At 35.5% G+C, this 20726-nt stretch overlaps 2 protein-coding genes across 2 annotated transcripts in view; one reads left to right on the plus strand and one right to left on the minus strand.

The window, feature by feature from the left end:
* Nucleotides 1-20726, plus strand: part of LOC140664251 (CUGBP Elav-like family member 1-A) — a 528745-nt gene that overhangs the window by 64495 nt on the left and 443524 nt on the right. The window contains exon 2 of the mRNA XM_072889205.1: nucleotides 12821-13042. The gene's annotated coding sequence lies outside the window, so the exon portion shown is untranslated. The remainder of the gene's footprint in view (nucleotides 1-12820; nucleotides 13043-20726) is intronic.
* The window catches only part of LOC140664254 (uncharacterized), a 131600-nt gene that overhangs the window by 46084 nt on the left and 64790 nt on the right, over nucleotides 1-20726 (minus strand). The gene's annotated exons all lie outside the window — the stretch shown is intronic.

The raw sequence follows: 20726 nt of genomic DNA on the forward strand, positions 1-20726 counted from the left end.
TTAAAATTATATTCACAATAGTATAGAAAAGATAAAAATATTTCTAGAATTATAAAGATTAAGATACATATAGATTAAAATAAGTAAATTGTATTTTTAACCATTTTTTATTTTTTGTAATAAATAATGTAATTATATATGGCTACATGTATACACTGTATACATGTATATTTTTTAAAATAAAATATTAATTAAAACATAGTATATTTATCTTATAAATATAAATTAATTTGAATGCAATATAAAAGATTTCGTGACAACAGGACTAGAGAGATTTCCATCGGTTGATGAAGATGTTAAAATTAGACGTTTATTTATCATTTGTAAAATAAGTTTGTTTACCGCTGGAATTTCGTGAAACATAGCTCTATACACTTTCTTGAGCATGACTGTAATTCTTAGGTATAGTAGTGCAAGCTCTATTAGCTTGCAACACATGCGCGTACATTTGGGCAACAAAATCCGTTAGTTCAACATTCCGGGCAGTCACGTGGCGCATTTACGACGTAACTTTCCAGATTAGATCTGGCCTGCTACATACGTCTATATATCTCCACGTGTGAATTCAAGTCGGTAGTCGACGTAGATAGAGGTCGAAGTAAAGTAAAAGGTGTCGCGAAAGGGTAGCGGTGGGTGTAAAGCCGCTTTCAGGCGGAATATTCGGTGGGCAAAGTTTGTCGGCGAAATGAAGTTGGCAAGTTTTTAAATTTCCAACCCCCCCAAGGGTATAGATCTTCGGGTAATCTTGCGCAAATGGCCTCGCAGCCCACAATGTGCTCCGGATCGTCGAATTCACGCTCAGCCGCTCGAAACTTTTATTCGCGCGCATAAAAGCGCGAGTGCGCGAAACGCTGTGATTTTTCTGGCTAATAAAAATATACTCGATTTTGTGAGGCAGAGAGAAATATCGAACATACGCACACTATAGCTAGGTAATACTTTCATGCACTGGCTACTCGCAGAATAAGAATTATTCATCGATCGCGTAATATATAACGGGGAATTATATAACGATATTATGTAACGAAAAATCAACACCGCAAAATGTTGCTTTTCAATCATAGTTATTTTAAAAAAATATCCAATATGAAATTATATGTATATGTACGTTAGTATCATATTAGATACGAATATGCAATAGCAGTTGCGTATGTGACTTTTTCAAAGAGAATTTTCAACTCGTAGGTACTAAATTTTGTTTTAATTAAACACATTATATAGAAAAATAGCACGTTTCATTTAACGTTGTATACAGCATTGTTGATTCCTGCTTTTATAGAGATTATTTACACACATTACAGATAACATTACACATTTTCACTTAAAAAATAAGACTTTTTAATCGAAGGCAATTATAATTACCTGTTGATAGGATAAATAAAATTATTTTTATTTGATAACAAATTTAAATACGTTAATTCGTGTTAATGATTCCATCAGAATATTGGCACAATATTCTCACCGATGTATTATACTAATGGTCAGTATATATTGTACGGTTTACGAATGCAAATGTATTAAAGAGAACCGCAAGGGGGTTTACTTACTCACAGTGAGAACCGCACTCTCCGGATTCATCTCGCACGCCACCGTTGCTACCGTTTGCGTATTTGTTAATAATTCCCGGAAGATAGTTTCATGCAGAGAGGTATATACCTGCGGTAACGCGGACATTCGGACACAGCGCCTCAGGGTTTGTCTCCGTCGTAGCATTAGTCCCTCTCCCTCACCCCTTTCTAGAGGAACGGAAGGGTTTGCGCTTAGTTGCGGCTTAATATGCGCCCTCGTCGCAAGACGCACGTCGCTGCGCTTCGAACTTCGCTTATGCGATGGTGCGGGTGGTTAGTGAACTTAAAGTCAATCTTGAGTTATGCAAACGCTTATGCTTAGTAAAACGCTAGCTGCAGGCGAGATTCCAGTAACTCGCCAAAGAGAGAGAGAGAGAGAGAGAGAGAGAGAGAGAGAGAGAGAGAACTTGGCCTAGTATAGCGCGTTTTCAGTTAAAGGGCTGCGCATGCCAGCGATTTCAACGTAGACTGACCGTTTCAGCCTGATCTAACCCCATAGCTCCGGGGTTATTGATGGATTTACATACTACGAGGGGTCATGAAGAAAGAAACGCATCGAATAGACGGCGTACACGATGGTCTTAATTGGATGGAATTGCGCTCTGGCTGCGGTTCACTTGCTTGTCACGTATTGTGCGCGTGTTACGCCAGCGTGTATCATTGTTACAGCGAACGTTACACGCTTCGCTGTACGTGTAAGCTACGATTTTTATGAGCAAATTGAGAATGCGCCATGGGCAAAATGTTGGAATGAGAATGGAAAAACAAAAGTCTGTTTTTTTTAATATCTATGACAACATTTTGATATATTTTTTTATACATATTGAAACAAATCCTCTGTAAAAAGCGATATTTTTTTTATAAAACATTTTTTTATTAGACTTAATTTCTTGATTTTTATTTATTAGTGATTAAAGTGCAACGAGATATATAAAAACTTGCTTAATATTTTTTTATGTATACTATACGCACAAAAATATAGGGAACACTTTTTATACGTCAAAAAATGGGCTATTTTCAAACTGTTGCAACTCGGTGAAACATCATCGTAGAACAGTTTAAAAAAAAGCATTTTGAAGCTTGAAGTTTCAACTTTAACGCACTATCGATAATTTTTAAAAATTTCTGTATTTTCCTTATTCTATGTTTTAAAAAGGAACACATTGTTTTGTTCCTTCAAATGTATTTTTGAAACTCTACTCCTTGATAAAGAAAATTCTTTCTTATCAAGCTGCAGAGTTTAAAAAATACATAATTTTAAGGAACGAAACAATGTGCCCGTTAAAGTTGAAACTTCAAGCTTTAAAATGCCTTTTTTGAAACTTTTCTACGATGATTTTTCATCGAGTTGCAACAGTTTGAAAATAGCCCATTTTTTTGACGTATAAAAAGTGTTCTCTATATTTTTGTGCGTAGTATTTAGATATCCGATTAAATATATAAATCAAACTAATAATATATATTATAAAAATATGCATTATTATTAAAAATTAAAAAATTATTTAAGATGTTTCTTTCATTGTTGCAGAAAGCAAAAAATAAAAGGTCTTTTATATAAATAAATTTTTGTACTTTTAAATAAAAGAAACAATCGTCATGTAATTGAAAAATAAGAGTTTTTATTCAGAAATTTTGCAATGTAAAATATATTTTTCTTCGGTTATTGATTCCAATCTTTATCACATCGCACGAAGCGCGCGTTATTTTGCAGTAAATGTCGCTATAATTTGTACGATCGGTACATCAAATTGTTCTTTTCCAGACAATTTGTTTAACGTACGAAGAGATTCGGTCGAAAAGTGCAGTACCTCGAAGTGCAGTACCTTTTCACGTGAAGCGATAATTAAATCGACTTTACAACATTTTCTTCAATCTCTCCACTCCCTTTCAATCTCGCTGCCATCGATGTTACGTTACATTACGTTCGCATACGACAAACTCGATCGTAATGAGAGACTTTTATGCCAAGAGACGTCCAACGAAGCACATCTCGTAAATACACGCCTACGTGTTCCTGTTACAACCTTATTTCGCTAAATCAAATTACATGACCGTGAGAGAGTATAGTGATGCAATAAACACATCCTCTATCTTTTCATTCATTAAAGCTGTCGTTTTACGAACTGGCGTCTAACTGTTAAAACCCTTTTCACGTGCCTTATTCATTCTAAGCGTCCTCCACCGATTTTATGCACGAATCCGTCCGCGTGATTTTACGAATCGTGTGAAAGCGGGTCTGTCCTGTCACTTCATGGTAAATTCCGTATTTGGCATTTATTAGAGCGTGCTTTAATAAATGCGAATAATAAATTTAGTTGCGCAAAAAAGACTTAATTATGTAAACAAATATTTCGTGCAAATTTTTAATATAAAGTTTAATAATTTAAAAAAATGTAAAGTATTAAAGTGACTTAAAGGGTAGAGTAATTATGAGAAATAAAATTGAAAAAAAATTGAAACATGTACAAATCGAAAGTTTTGGAAATTAAAGAGATTAAAAATTTTTAAAAATGGAAATTATAGAAAAGTTAATAATTGAATTCAGTCTTTTTCTATTCTTTGAAAACGACGCTAAAAAAAAGAATTTGGCTTATTTCAAAACTTCTCTCTCAAAATGCTTTTTTTCTCTAATATTGAAATTATAAAAGTAATAAAAGTTAGGATATATAATAAATTTTATGTGTCTGAACGTGAAATAGCCTCATAATTTTGTCATATGTTTTACGTTAAATGTAGCTTTAATCTATATTAAGGTCGCAAACAAAGCGGTCACATTAAAAAAAAATAGTAATATTATATTTAATTTTAATTAGATTTAATGCTTAAAAATGAACAATTAGTTCATTTATCTCTCTATATAACTGAATATAGCAAACATTAATAGCTTTGTTAGTAGCTTAGAGATTGTGACTAATAAAATACAAGAAGCTATTAAAATTGTGAGCTATGTATATTCTTCTGGAACTTTTTTTACTTTGGAGATTTTTAATAGACCAATGGAGGTGACAACTCTTACATTTTGAAGCGAAAGTAGCGTCAAATGGAGCATAATTAAAAACATTACATTATAGACAGAGTTCACAAGCTTCAATCGGTTACAATTTTTTTCGTCCTAAAAATCGTTTATAATTATATATAAAAATTAATGATCTAGTTAGAATACAAGTTAGAATACATGTTAGATATCCTTATTTTTCAATAATCAATTATTAATGCAATTACAGTTCCGATTTTCGTTTATTCGAGAAGCGCCAGTTTCGCGACGATTCGTGGTCGATAAACTATCTGTTACCATGGGACACCGAGCAGTAAATATCGTTCGACATTAATGGGTCAAGCCATGTGACAAAATCGGTTCAAGTGATATTTTATATTTTATGTTTTTTTTGTATGTTCTGGTTCTTCATATATATATATATTTTTTTTTTTTGATAGACGGTCCCGACGCGAATTCAAAATTTCTCTCGAGTTGTATATATCCGTTCGCACTGCGGAAAGAAACGTGATAATTCGCATCATCGCCCAGTCGAAAGGCAGAAAAGGCTGTTGTTCGTGACAAGGTATGCTCAACACAAAAAACGTGATTTTAATTGAAATCTTCGACTAAACTTCTCGCGATCATTCATCTTCGTTTTAAAAATCGCGGGTCATACTTGTTAATTGAAAAAGCGTCTTGCATTTCTCGGTTGGATATTGACAATCGGATACATTAATAGCAACAAACATTTAAACATTTTATTCTCTACATAAGAAAATACATCTTATCGTTTTCATGCCTAATTCAGTGACATATTTTAAGAAAAAAAGAACTGGACCGATCAGTTAAAAGTTATTAAATCTAATCCATTTTGAGATTCATAAATTTGACATTGCGCAAAGCACTTTTAGTTTTTCAAAATTAATATTTAATTAGAAAATTAATATTTAATTTGTGAATTAAACTAATTTAATAAATTTCGTAGAATATAATTTAATCCCAAAATCAAATATTATCTAATATTAAACTAATTTTTTTTAATGACCGTAATGATTTTAATTATACAACATATAAAAGTTCATGAAAATAAAAATAAAAATTGTAAATCAGGGCAAATCTTTATTTTAACTCACAAACTAATTAATTTTATAAAACTAAAAATGCCTTGCGCTGTCATATTTATTGAAGCTCGAAATGTATTAATGTGTTACATTTATTAGAAATGTATTAGATTTGTTAATTTTTGACGTAGCTAATCCATTCCTCAATTTTTCTTTAATTATTACTGAAGAACATTTATTATACATTATCATTATATTTGTTAACCCTAGAGTTATATAATTTTCTTACAATAATTTCAACACATATAACTCTATATTTTCCAAACATTAAGAGTTTCTTATATATTAAATTAATATATTTTCCATTAAATTTTATATATTTTGATTAATTATATATTATATATATTTATATATTCTAACACATTATAATTCCAAAGATCAATTAATTTTTATTATACATATAAATATAGAATATTAAAAGCACAGAGTGACGCGTTTCGTTTGCTTCAGTTATTAAAAAAAATTAAAAATGCTTTAAATAAAGTAAAATAATAATGTCAAGATTTAATCGATTTCTCTGGCGATAATTTACAAATTTAGCTATTATACATATATCTACTATTAATAGTTCAAAGACCGAAATACACGTTACAAAGTTACCGTTTCAATAGATTAAATGCGCATTTATCGATTTCGGCATTATGCACAGTTGGCTCGCAAAATGATGCCGATTCCACGCGTCACCGAGCGTTAATCACTTCAACCCGAATAAAATTACGGGTCGTTTTGTGTGGAGCATCCGTGCGTTGAATTGTGCACCACTAATTACCGTTGCGTTCTCGCCGTTGTTATCCAACTATACGCCGGACGAATACGTGCATTTATCTCTCCAGTTTTAGCTTCGCGAGTCTCTTATGAATAATCGCCGGAACAAGATCGCTGAGAATTAGAATATAAAATAAAAAAAGAACCGATTTCCATTAAAAGCACTTACAGATTTCAATCTTAATTGCTCTAGGACGCATATTTTTCAACATTCTAAATAATTTTTTCCTTTGTCTCTGTTTTAGTAACATTGTATAAATAAGTATTAGTTGTTATTGACGTTATATTTATATAATATTCAATTTAAATAAATTCTTAATATTATAGTTTTAATAATTAGCTAGCGCTAATTTGTTGAGAAAAATTTAGTAGTAGTTTTTACGTATTAATATTCTCAACTATATATATTATAAATATATAAAAATATTTAAAATATTTATATTATTTATTCTTCTATGTACGAGTAATTAATTCGTCTGTTATATCCGCGCTGCATTTATATAAATAAATACTTCATATGTATTTGGATCATTTTGGTTAGGTTATGACGATTGGGTATTCACTTCGAGTTGGAATGTTGGCAGCTCAATAATCCCTGCATTTGTGTTATTTCTCTCGTCTAATTAGCGGATCGTTTAAGTCGAGCTTTGCGGCTGCAGTCAACAATGCGTCGTGCGTCTTAAGCTTTTAACGCTTTGCCGCGCGATTCCAATTTGGTGGCGGATTCATCATTTTCGCTGAATGACGTGCCTCGATGAATTTCGTGGCAATCAAGCTAATTCCTCTTTCGTGAATGCAATATTCTAGCTTACAGCGCTAATGAGACCTTTGCAATTTCCAGTTATTTCAGACATATTAGAGTATATCAAAAACATACTTTACTTTATAGAACTTCAGTATTCACCTAACGCATTTTCAATATATTAATGTTTGCTGTTTGTCTACTATAATTCTTCACAATCCATGTTTAAATAGTGTTATTGATATTTTTACTTATGTTAAATATCATAGATATTTTATTTTTTAATATATTAATTATTCCCGTAACTTATCTTTTTGAATAAATCCAAAATATTACATAATAGTTTAATAGCGAGAACATTACATCATATGTATTTTATAAAGACAATAAACATTAAGATTCTTTATTCACGAATTATTTACAATAAAAATTACATTTAAAACAAGATATTAATAAAAGGTTGGAGAAAAATAAATATTTAAGCCTTAAAAAAAAAGATTTAGAAAATTCTAAGATTTGAACAAATAAAAAGAAAAAATTCGATAGATTCTACGGTTCCAATAGTAATTATTTTATATTATGTTATAAATAAAAAGTTCTAGTACTTAAGACGAAGAGATTAAAATCTCTTGAAGAAATGAATACAAGAGAAAATAACCACGCAACATGCAATGTCTCTTTTATCTAAAGAAATGAAAATATCTAATACACTATCGCAAATCATAATTTGTAAAGTTATCAGATAAGATTCTATTAAATAACTTTAAACTATATTTAAACGCTAGATAACGGAAAAATACGAAAAATATTATTTTGATTGTTCAGCGCGTAATACTCGAAATACTCCAAATTAGTTCCAGACTAATTGCATTTGAAATCCGCTTAATTTCGCTCTCTACCTCGAGAGCTTCTCAAGCCAATTGATTTTTATTTTCATCAATCAACCTCGTACCTTCGTCCATCCGTTCTGGTTCACCGCGATCACCGTGAAAGTCGAGTTAGTTTAATTAGTCTAGGAGCCTTGCACAACAGACACTCCAAGAGGTGGGTGGCCATCTAACTTCTAATAGCAAATGAAAGTAATTGCAGTTAACTGTTCTCCGCACTGTCTCTACTTTCGCGTTGTTTCCCATTTTTTATTGTAAAAAATTGCGTTTGTTTCAACGTTAGATTTCACTTTTCAGTTTTTTTTTGTAAATTAAATTAAATTATTAAGGATCGTTTTTGCGATTGAACGTTATTCTTAGTTACAAAAAGAGCCGATGGCGCAAGCGTGGCTAACCATTAATTGCAATACAAAATTCAACCGCTATAACGATTAATGATTCGTTGACGCCGTTCATGTTGCGCTTGATCGACGCGAATTAGCTTCTTCCTAGCGAGCTTGCTATTAAATATTTGCATCAATGGCAAACAACGTTGCGTTAGAGAGGCAAGCTAATACAAAATCGCCAATTCTCAAGAGACCACGAACCAGTCAGTTTACCAGTTTGGTATCGCGATATTAGTAGGACCTCTGAATAATTCATTTGGCGTTACTATGCCATTAGTATCGTGCTACAGAATTTGACGTAGACAGTTAATTTGGCACATAACGACTGAGATATTTAATAGTTTGTGTATTGGGTACGTTATCATTCTGGCTTTCTACTCGTTATCTCTGTTGTGTCAACGCCAGTTGCGTAAACGTAAATAAATATGCAATATGCAAAATGCAGGATAAACGCTGATAAAATTCTAGGCAGTTAACTGCGCTTAACAAAGAACAGTTAAGACCAAAATTCCAAAATAATTATATTTTATAATAGTGACGTTATTAACGGCCATTTCGAAAAACCCAGTATAATTGGACGAGGCAATATTAGCGTAAAACCGTTTCATGCTTCAACTAAAACTAATTTTAGTAGAATGTAACAATAGCTGTTTGAATTGTGCTGTATTGTGATCAAACTGTTATAATCGATTGTAAAAAAAAGCAAATAAAATAAAGTATAAATAAAAATAGAATAAATAAAAAATGGATAACTAACGTAAACCAACTAGAAAAATAACATATAGTAAATTAAATAAGTTAGAAATTACTCACCGTAATTGTGTCTTATCTCTTTTTGTCTTTATTTTATTTAATCATTTATTTATTATAAGCATATATTTATCACGAGCCATTTTAAAAGAAAATAAAACTTGAAATAATCAAAATGTGCACTACACGATGTGTTATCAAAAAGATAGTTTAAAATTCTGTCACGCCGTTAGATAATTCGGCAGATGCTTTCTCCATTGACTTGTTCATAATTCAATACGCGATAATGTCATTCTTTCGCATGACCCTTCAATAGCAGTCTCCATCGTTACGCGCTTACATTTGTAATCCGATAAAAATAATTTCCGAAAAGCACAGTCAGGAGGGAAGATGGAGGCGGTGCTCTCGCGGTATTCTCCGACACATTTCGTTCGCATTCGCTATCAGACACGGCCGATCGATCTGATTGAATCGCGTTTCGGACGTGTCCTTGGTGCGTTTGCGGGAACACGCACAGTGGAGGCAAATGAAATTCCCAGCCTGTCGAAAACAAGTTTTATTTCGTGGCACTTCGGTCCCCGATTGAGGGCGCAGAAGGGCGTTGCGGATTGTTGCGCTAGGCGAGGGATTGTGACCGAGAGATGCGAAGGGAGATGAAGTCGAGAGAAGAGGAGAGGAGAGCCGGTAGCCCCCGCTCAACGATGAGCGACGAGAGTTTCCATTCTTCGGTGAAACTTCTTGGCAACTCGTTTGAACGCCAAGACCAGCCTCTCCACTTTCTTCCGGATCTTATTTTGCTCACCGCCGCCGCCGCCGCCGCCGCCGCCACCGTTCGCGAAACTTTTCCCGATTTCTCGGAGGTGTAACATAATATTTTCGCGGCTGGGCTCGGGGACCGCAAGAACCGCGCGTTGGAATAACGCGGTTATCGAGTTCCGGCATTTTAACGTTATCAAATTCGTTATCGTACTCCTGGCGTTTACGAGATTAGCATCGTCACGCTCCGCTTCGTACATTTCCCTGAGAAGTCGATTAGCGCATTGGCTACTATGTTAGTTAATTATGTGTGCGTATTGCTTCTACGGAACATTTTTATTTTTCACACGAGTGGAAAAGTTACGGGCGTCATGTCATTTTTACTTTAGAGAAATAAGACACATTGTAAGATACTGTCATAGTTAAAACAGTATGGCCTGGCTGTCATAATATTCTGAATGAAAGATATATTATTTTGGACCAAGAAGAGGAAAGTTCTCTGCTAATTTTTCAGCTATTTTCAATGCAGTTACAGTTGAAAGATGCTGTTCGCCGAACGAATTTATCAGCATTTAACGAAATCGTTACGCGATCGGGCTCGTTTAGCCAAGAAGAGGCTCGCCTCGAAATGGCGAAAGTGTGAAAACACGTTGTCGGCGGACTAATTAAATTTCTGCATTATTACGAGGACGGCAGTTTCTGCCACTCGGCGAGTTTTAATCTAGCGGAGTAATATCTTAGGCTACATTAGGTCTTACCCTCCGCGCCGACTGGCAGGGTGGCAGTCGGTTCAACAGGAAGATAGGGAGAGTTAGCAGGAGCGGAGGTGTGGCAGAGGCCCGGCATAAGCCGTCTGCCTGCCGGCTAATCAATGATTCAACTCGCCAATTACAGAGGCGCCTCGAAAAATATCCTCTTCACCCGTTCCCCTGCGCCTCTCTAGCACGCCTGAAATATTCACGAATCTTATTTCTCTTCAATTCTATCCTCTTGGCTTCGCCGTTTTCCTCGTTCTTCGCCTCATCTTTGCGGCCCGTTGTCTTAACCCTGCTTAAACACTGGCTTGGTACCATTCTCGTACATTACGTGCCCGCATTGTAACGATATCAATGTTATTTAATTCATTGGGATTCAATGTACTGGAAAGATAGAGAATATTTTATTTAATTGATTAGAGACAATAATGATCGATTTATTCAGTTTGATTTTATCTGACACTTGTTGTACACAGATTATCGTAGCAAGCTACACTTTTATTATTTCTATAGCGAGTGATATATTTTAGTAAAGATGTAAAATTATAATAAAAACTGCAACGAAAATTATATATTGGATCTTAAAAAATAAATGTGACATATTGTAATTCCGTTATATCGGATTATCAGTGCAACAACATTTATCGAGAACAGAATAACATCTTTCTCGTCGCCGTGAAAATTTACTATTCCTTTATTGTTGCGTATTTATCACGCGTAGTTATCACGAAATTTCATTACGTTTAGGAATGTTAAACTGTTTCGATTACAAGAGTTTATCCGGCACGAAGCGAAGCGGAAAAGCTCGTTTAGAAAAGTTCCGTCGATCCGCGAACGACCGCGTGCCGTCTGCGTCGCTCGCGCTCAAGACTATTCACTGCCATTCCTTCGCGAATTATTCTTTTCGCAATTTAATCAACCGGTTATAAAAGAACTTGGCTTGACCTTACAACTTTATTTTTGCATTTCCACGGTCCGTACCGGTTCACCTCCGTTTTTCCTCCTCGGGCGCTCTAAATTAAATTTCCTTTGCCTCTCCGATGCCCAAGTTTCGCAGGCGAGAGAGGAAGACGGCAGAGGACAACCAAGATCGTAGCTAAGAGGAGAAAAAGATCCGGGAGGAGCGAGTGGAGAGGAAAGCGGAAGTAAGGGGGGAAAGCGGAATGTGGTAGAAGGGTAGAATGATGTAGAACTAAGGTCGGTGGGAGGGGAGAAAGCAAAAATAGAATGTATATAAAAAATACACGGCTGCGCGAGAAGAAAGCGGGATAGCTGCTCTCTCGTGCTTCTCTTGCCCCGGCTCGCCGGCATGAAAAATTCACTAGTTGCCCCGGCTCTTATTGCAATCTTCGTTCGTGGAATTCTCGCGAAATTTAGCCACCTACAACAGGACAGAGGGCGGACCCGACCCTCTTCGATGTATACAAGCCCTTTCTTTCTTCCACCGTGTTTCATCTCAAGAAGACGTCCCTCTCTCCGAGCACAGCAGCATCGGAGACACAGAGACTGGTATGGACTTTTCTCCCCCTTCCCTTGCCTGGAATGATTTTATTAAATTTGCTCTTATCATTCTGCTAGACGGTATCCTATTGGCCGAGACGACGGCGTTGTTACTTGGGAACGGAGCGAGATACGCGGCGTTGTTCCTTTTATCGCACGGAGATCTATGGCAATGATATCGAGCTGAGCACTATGTCTCGTATCAAACAAATCGAACCGCTATATTATATTATACGTTTCATATAAAAGGAGACAACTTATTCAAATTAATATAATACAACAATTTTTATATATAAAGCATTAAAACAATTATTTATAACAAAAAAAAAACTAAAGCTGTTATATGTATAATTCTAATATTTTTAATGTTACAGCTATCATAGAAAAAATATATTTTGCCAATACTCTGCTAAGTAAATCGGAGTTGATTTAAAGAAAGTTACAAGTGAATTATTCGTACAGAATCATTCTTGAGTTTTTAGAGCTAACAGATACGATAAAAATAATTTAGCTCTATTATCAAAGAAAATAATTTCTCGTAACTTTCATTCTCCTGTTAAGAATTTTTTATTCAATTTACAATCTCTTTTCTCTTCTTCGTTTTCTGTTACAGTGCTCAACCGTTTCCATTCACTTACCGTTCGTTCGACCGTTTGTGTTGTCAGTGATAACTGATCGCGCGTATCGGACATGTGATATCTCCTGTCGACGATTTCTTTCGTTCGCGTTCGGGTTCGCGCGTGTCTGACACATCCAGTGAGGCTGATCAGTGAGGCACGTGACTACTGGATTATTCGAGACCGAGGACTGCATTTTCGTTCTCCGCAACGCCAAGGTAAGCACCACCAGGAAATGAGCTCAGGAGAGCGTAGGGTATATTTCGCGCGGGCAATGCGCGTGAAACGACTCGCGGCGTTTCACGGGGTAGGAAAGGGGGTGAAGGAGGGAGGGGGGGGGGGGACGGGAGCGACGCCGCGACGCGACGCGACGACGGATAGTTTGCAAAAACTTGGTTAAGTCGCTTACAAAGAGGCAAAGTGACTGAGTCGGAGTAAAGCGAAACGCCCGCGCTAACTTCGGAGCACTTCGTTATAAAGTTGGGGGAGAGTTGAATAATGTATTTTTATTATTTACCCGAAGCATGCGCCGGCCGGCGGTGATATATCGGATAAAGTCGCTTGTAATTTCCGGCGAACGTTAACTTCCCGCCGAAAGAAATCACACCGGATCACGCCACAACTTTCTTCAACACGGGAATATTTATACGCCCTGTGTTAAAGACGGTTCGTGCCGCACGCGGGACGTGTTTATTTGCTAAGTTTTATGCTGTTGTTTATTAAGGATTATTAACAGTTCGTGCATGTAAAATTAAGGTTCGCACACGTCATGAAAAATTAAACTTGAGCTAATATCATAAAAAAATAATTTCGATATTTCTGGCAGTCTCTCTCTCTCTCTCTTTCTCTCTCTCTCTCTCTCTCTCTCTCTCTCTCAAATACATTCTTCAAATCTGTTAGGAATTTATCGATCTGTATTGGTATGATGGATAACAAATATAGACAAATAGGTAAACATAGGGAGACTTAATCTTGTTCGTCAATATTTGGAAACTTTAAAACATGAGCAACAAACTGTGAGAATATTTAATACATTAATTGTTGCTGTTTACTCTGCGAAGGAAAGTATTAAGCGTAGAATAAAAGAGGCTTCTAAAGTCGCTCGGATATTGTATAAAAGCGCTAAAGTTTTTTAAGGTTTCTTTTTAAGATTTTGTTTTCATATTACGCAAAGCTTTCAGTTGAAGTCATATGGAAATCAATATCGATTAGCAATAATTGTGATAGACGCGGTCAGTATTGTGTTAATTGGAGAAATTCGGTTGCACAGTGAAATATTTTTTTCTTATAAATTTGCAGATCAAAAAGAATTCAAAACTAACGAGATGTTTCTAATTTAATTATAATTTTACAATTTACATTTCAATAATATGTCACGATATATTTAATGAAATAGATTAAAAGAGATATCTTTTAATTTTTTATAAACTATTCATAATAAAGGAATTTGTAATTTTAACAAGAATAAGTGAAATATTGATTCAATAATAAAGTAACACAAATTGTTTATATTTCTTTATTTCTTTATGATATTTTTACAAATTTTAAAATAATATAATAACATTTTTAAATTATACTTTATGAATACTATAGCTTTCGATTTTTATTATAAACGTTTCTATTAATTTTAACAATTTAAATTTGTAAATTATAAAAATGCATCGTATAAATAAATATAGAAATAAATACCTTAAAATTTCAACTTAAATTAATATTATCAATTTTAGAAAATAATAACAATTTTGAATTATTCTTTATGCATATAATTTTGATTTTTATTATAAGCATTTATTAATTTTAACAATTTAAATTTTCAGATTGTAAAAATGTATCATACAATTAAATAATTTAAGATTTTATCTTAATATAAATGAAATTGGAACGAAATTGATATGTAAGTTACTTCACATTCTCTATTTATTCGTATATTGTCACGGAAACAATTTACAGCGTCAAATCTGCAAGTGATTTCGAAAGCTTCCTTTTGCAAGTGTACAAAACGATAATTAATTTACGTATTTTGACGCGGAGATACGTTTCTCACTGCGCTAGCATGAAACGCGCATGAAAGATCGAGAGCAGACGGTGCTCCAGCGTCTTAAGTAGTCGAAGCGGAGAAAGCGCCGCCTGCTCGATAATGCATCATCGTGTTGCACTATTTCACGGGGAAATGCGCCGGCACGTTTGTCGACTGTAAGAAAAAGAGAGAGAGAGAGAGAGAGAGAGAGAGAGAGAGAGAGAGAGAGAGAGAGAGAGAGAGAGAGAGACTGAAACGATTATGAATGCGTTGGCTCACTCGCTCCCTCGCGTGACGTACACGCGAGGCGTAAATCTTGAGGCGTGACTTGTGCGGGATTTAAGAGGCACGCTTGCCGAGTGCGTCGCAGACCGACGCGGAGGGACGAGACCAAGTTATGGTCTCTAATTTATGGCACGCCCGAGCGAGCCACGGAAGTTTCTCTCGCTGGCGAAGGCATTCGGGATTTAAGCCCGATTGCAATTGACGCCCGGGTTCTGCCCCCGCACTTTTGTCCTTCGTTCTCGTAACGACTTTAGTTAGTTATTCGGTCCAAGCCTAGGATACGCGCTCGCCAAGTTAGTTTGTTTTGCTTCGTTGCTCTCGTAGTTGGCAGTTAACGAGCCGCGTGTGTCGGGACAGAGGCGAGAAGATGCCTTGTGTAAACGATTAATGCAACTTGCGCAAGCATTGTAAGAATGTTATTTTTTTCAAAATTATCGAGAAGAAAGATAATTATAAAATACTTATATCAAATAATTTAAAAAATTAAATAATTGAAGAAGCAGAGTCTTAAGATTAATAGTGTGTGACTTCAAATGTCATTATAATGTACATATAGGGTGTAACAAAAAGATTGAGAACAAATAAAATAGCGTACTCATCAGTGAAAAATTTAAGTTTTTCTTATATAAAATTATGTCCGGGCTTTCGTTACAGAGCGTTAAAGTTTTTCGAAAAAGAAATTTTATGTAACTTGAGTTGATGGAGGTCTATTAATCATAAAAAAAAATTTTTAAAAACTCTTCATCTCAATCAGAGGTAGATATGCAATTTGATAGGATTGCTAAGAAAACACGGTTAATATAGTATTGCTGTTTTTGCAAGTTCATGTATAAAATATCTGTCATTTCTTCAATTGAATATTCGTCCATTCATTTCTTCAATTGAATAATCGTCCATTCATTTTTACCAAGTTTTTATTAATATACCAAATTGAAAACCCGAAAGATAAATTTTAGTTATTTTATAGACCTTCATTAATTTACATATAAAATTTCTTTTTAATATCTTGTATGTTGGAAACGAAGAAAAGCATAACTTTATGTAAAAAAACCCTTTTTATTTTTCACTGATAAATGATGTGTTTCATTAGTTTTTCCAATCTTTTTTTACGCTTTGTACTGTCGGGAAAAAAATACCAATTGTATAGGATTCAATTGTTACTGGTCACTCTTCAACATATTCATTATTAATTCGTGACGGAAGGCTCGGACAGATAGAACGCAGCCCCGGGTAATAATGCATGCGCAATTTGGAGATGCAGGTCACTCCGAAAATATTCGGCCTTTGAGGGACACGCCGAGTTTTTCCTCGAGCCGTTTCGCACTTTCGCGTAGCACGTTCACACGCACACGTATATATGTATGCGTATCTATGGCAAACGAAATGGAATTTTAAAAATTGAATCGCCGAGACTCGCGCGCTTTACGTCGGTGTATTACAAAAGCACGGGGGGCAATTTCATTCATATGTAATAAGACGGGCCCATCTGGTACCACGCACATAACGGATGCCTTGTCATCGCTTTTCGGAAAGGCCGAGCTGTTTTCGATATTAAGACACTTTGCGTTATCTATAAACCATTTCCGGCGCGTGTCTCCCACATGCTGTCTTTCTCTCTCTCTCTCTCTCACTCTCCCTCTCTTTCTCCCTTTCATTCTCTTTCGGTATCCGGGTTGAGAACAAGCGCGCTAGATATTCCGTTATAAAGAGGCGACGTAATACCGTACGGCCACCACACCAGGCGCAAAATAGTGCGGGAGGAAAGGAGAAGGGTGAAAAGGATGAGGGAAACGGAAGGGGATTGTTGTGAGGTCTGCAACGAAAATTAGCATTTTTTCCATGCGACCAACCTGCGTAGCTAATATCGCGGATATAAAGAGGCGAGCGAGTGGTGGCTGGAGGGGATTTGCAACGGAAAGGTGGGGGGGGGGCGGGGGCGGAGTGGTCGGGGGAAAAAAAAGGTAGGCAGGCGTATTTGCTGCGGAAAGATTAACGTGTAACGAGCTACCGTGAACAAGCTGACGTTAAAGCTTTTTACATAAACGCACGCTCGGTTTTTGATCGCGCTCACGCTTCGTCGGTGTCCATATAGACGCGGCTCTCTCTCTGTGATCGCTTCATTGTACTTCCTACGATAGTACGCGATTGCAGAAAGAGGGTAGGGGGTATATCGATTTTCGCCGGAAACGACGTCGCGCGCAACGACCGGCCGAACACTCGCGCGTGTTTGCGTCTCGCAATTTGAAAATTGCAAACGCGTCTCTATATATGGAAACGGGGAAATGTAATCAGTTCGCACATTATTTTGCACAAAAGAAAGTTCACGTCCAAAAGTCTTGTTCTAGGAACGATAGAATTTCGAATAAATGCGATTACCTCCAAAGAGAAATGTTTCTCAATTTTTCGTTAGATTTTTACACTTGAATAATTATATATCGATGATATTAATAATTGTAGTAAAGAAAATAATTTTGCAAGTGCTTAATAAAATTAAAATACCAGTATAAAATATTATAAAAGCCCTAGTATAAAGTGTATTAAATATAAAAAAGATAATTTATGCTTTTATATATTTAATGTACTTTTATGTACATACATTTTACGTTTTTAAATTACACTTTATCCTTGTGCATCAGCGGCTTTGAATTTTAATGTATTATTTACCTAGTCATCGACAAACTTTTCATTTATTTTTCAATTTCCACACTTTAAGATAGCTCATCGTCTCGTGTAGCGTATAGAAATCTCTGTGTAGGTTACATCTGTTTTCTTTCATCCCTGGAAATCTCCGGAGCTTTTCCGAGATCTCAATGTATCGCGCTATATTTGAAGCCATCTCTCAAGTATAATGCGCGGAAGTATATGCAAAGCATGAGCGTGCAATTTTCATACTTTTCATATAATAATTATAATAAAATTTTTAAATAATTTTATAAATTTTACTAATCGCTGGAATTTATGGAAATTGAATTTAGGATTCTAATCACATCAATGTTTAAATTTGTATTAATTATTTTCTCCCTTTGAACATATATATATTTTTTTTTCAAAAGAGAACAATTATGACATCTTTAAAATCTTTATTAATCTTTAATGTAAAACTCACAATGTCGATTCGTAACAAAGTTTTCACATTTTCCGTACGAAATTAATAATGAAATAAACAATTGCTCATTTATGTATTATATGGCATTAATTCGCTATCAATCACTGTGCAACAACGAACTTGTATTCCTTAAACGGCGAATAACTGGGCTCATTGTTAGCGGAATCGCCAAAGTAATTCGACACATGCTCAAAATCATGTCAGCGGGCTATTTGTCAGATTAACGTAATTTGCTCTTTAACGCTTGAAACTGGACGGGGTTTCACCTCGCGATATCTCGCGATGGACGGTGAAATATTGACGTAGCTGCGGGGCAATGTATCATGCTCATTTCGCGAAAACCATCTCGTGCGCCGAAATGGCACATGCCGAGTGACGAATTGCAAAACTAGATAAACGCTTCGTGCGACATCGAACGCGCGGACACGCTCCCACGTGAATACGCGGCCGCAACATTTACTATCGGCCGACGTTTAATAATTGATTAATCGGATGATTACGGAATGGATCGAATGATAATGCATTATTTAGGGTAATCAACCTACATTATTGAGTGTCTGGCGAAATGCGGTTAATGCCATACATGTTTCAAAGGTGCGACGTAGATCCACAGTTGGCGCAAAATATGGCCGTACTTCACTCCTGTATGTTAACGGTGCGCTGATTAAGATTTGCATTTACACCTGCTAATGCACTGTAATTTTAATTTTTAAAATGACACTCTAATTCCTTATCATCGTTTACGATTATAATTGTGTATTAGTAGCAGAATAATTCGGGCGCGTAACGAGTCGAAAATTGACGATTTGACGTAATCAAAACATTATAAATATACCTTTATTTATAATTTTGTCATATTTGAGTTTATAATATATGACAAGACATTTGTGACAAATAACGATTATTAAGCAATTTCAAATTTAAAGTCGCTGCTCTGTGCTGCAGTGGTAATAAAGATAAAAGTAATATCTGTTACAATCTCATGCATTTTTTCGCCAGCTTTAATATTCTTTATAGATAGTTTGTACACTCTTTAGAATTTTCACTTTTTTAGAATTTTTATACCTCAGCGTGTAAAAATTATCACCCGCTCGCTCGCCCGACACTGTCGCTTATACTAAAAAATTCCATTTTTGACCGTCGCACAAACTCGGCTCGGTTTAACGCGAAAATTTCGCCGTCGACGCGGGATAAAGTTCGCGACACCTCTTAGTCCCGGCGACCCCCTCAGAGTATCCTGGCGCCGCGGTAAGCCTGTTATTCGGCTACGTGCGATTTAAAAGCGACCGCTGAACCGGATCGCTGTTCGTGGATGCATTGTGCGGGGAATAGGTGTACGTATGGCGTGGGCGTACGTGGATCATACGGTTCCTATTGTCCCGGTCCCTTGTCACTCCGCGGTATATCCCTTGATACCTGTGGGAAGGCACAAATGCTTTCGAAGAACACCTCGATCTATGTAGCCGTCCGCGTGACGCTATACGTGCTCGCGTAGAAGGCGTCCATCAAGCACCCTCCTCGGCAACCTACTTCTGCCAACGGGTTCTCTCCTTTTCATCGGGCTGCTGTGAAGGTTATCGGGAGCATTTACTGCTCCTTCATATATATCGCTTTCATGACGATCGCTGAAAGCCTACGTCACGTTCTGTCATTTTTTCAGAAGAATTTGATATAAAATAAGTTTTTTAAAATGTTAGAAGTTTATTAATGTTAGAAGCTATTTCAAGCGAAAAAATTTGCAAAGCATTGGCCAGATGTTAAGGACGTTGATTTATAGAATGCATCATTTTAGATAAGCTGACATAATAATGAGTGAAGATGTAATGTATAAATCAATTCAAGAGAGCTATTACATAATTTTTTTTATTTATCATCTCTTTTTGTGATGTAATATTTCTGCTGAAAAATTTGATCCATTTTGTGATACTCGATTAAAGTTCATCAAAGAGGATTTTTTAAGTTTCTATATTTAATGTAAAATTACGTAAATTTTAGAGAAAACATTATTTTTAAGAATATAAATTAAAGATATATATATATATATATATATATATAAAATTATATAATAATTTGAAAAAATAAATTTGTAAGCATCAAGTTGATTGGTTAGGTTGATTGGTTTAATTTAATTTATAAAATTTATTTGTCGCTTTTGATATTGTTTGAAAATAATTTTGGCACTATTTTAGAAATAAGTCATATTTTAAACTTTATAACATTTGGCTAGGAACTAGCGCGTTTTTAAAATCGATGTTATCGGCTCTTTCGAACGATCGTTTGTTCGAAACTTGCCGCTTCGCTCGGTCGCCCTTGGGTGTTGCAACCATTTTACGGCAAATCGCGACGATCTTTCACCCTGCCGCTTGTAAAAAATAGCTGGTATAACCTGGACGATATATTATCGGCCAGGTCACACAATTTTAGATTCTCCATTTAAGTGGTAACTCAATTCGATTGCAGCATGAACACTTCATTATTATTATGCAAGAAAAGG

The sequence above is a fragment of the Anoplolepis gracilipes genome, chromosome 3 (genome assembly GCF_047496725.1).
Source record: "Anoplolepis gracilipes chromosome 3, ASM4749672v1, whole genome shotgun sequence".
NCBI lineage: Eukaryota > Metazoa > Arthropoda > Insecta > Hymenoptera > Formicidae > Anoplolepis > Anoplolepis gracilipes.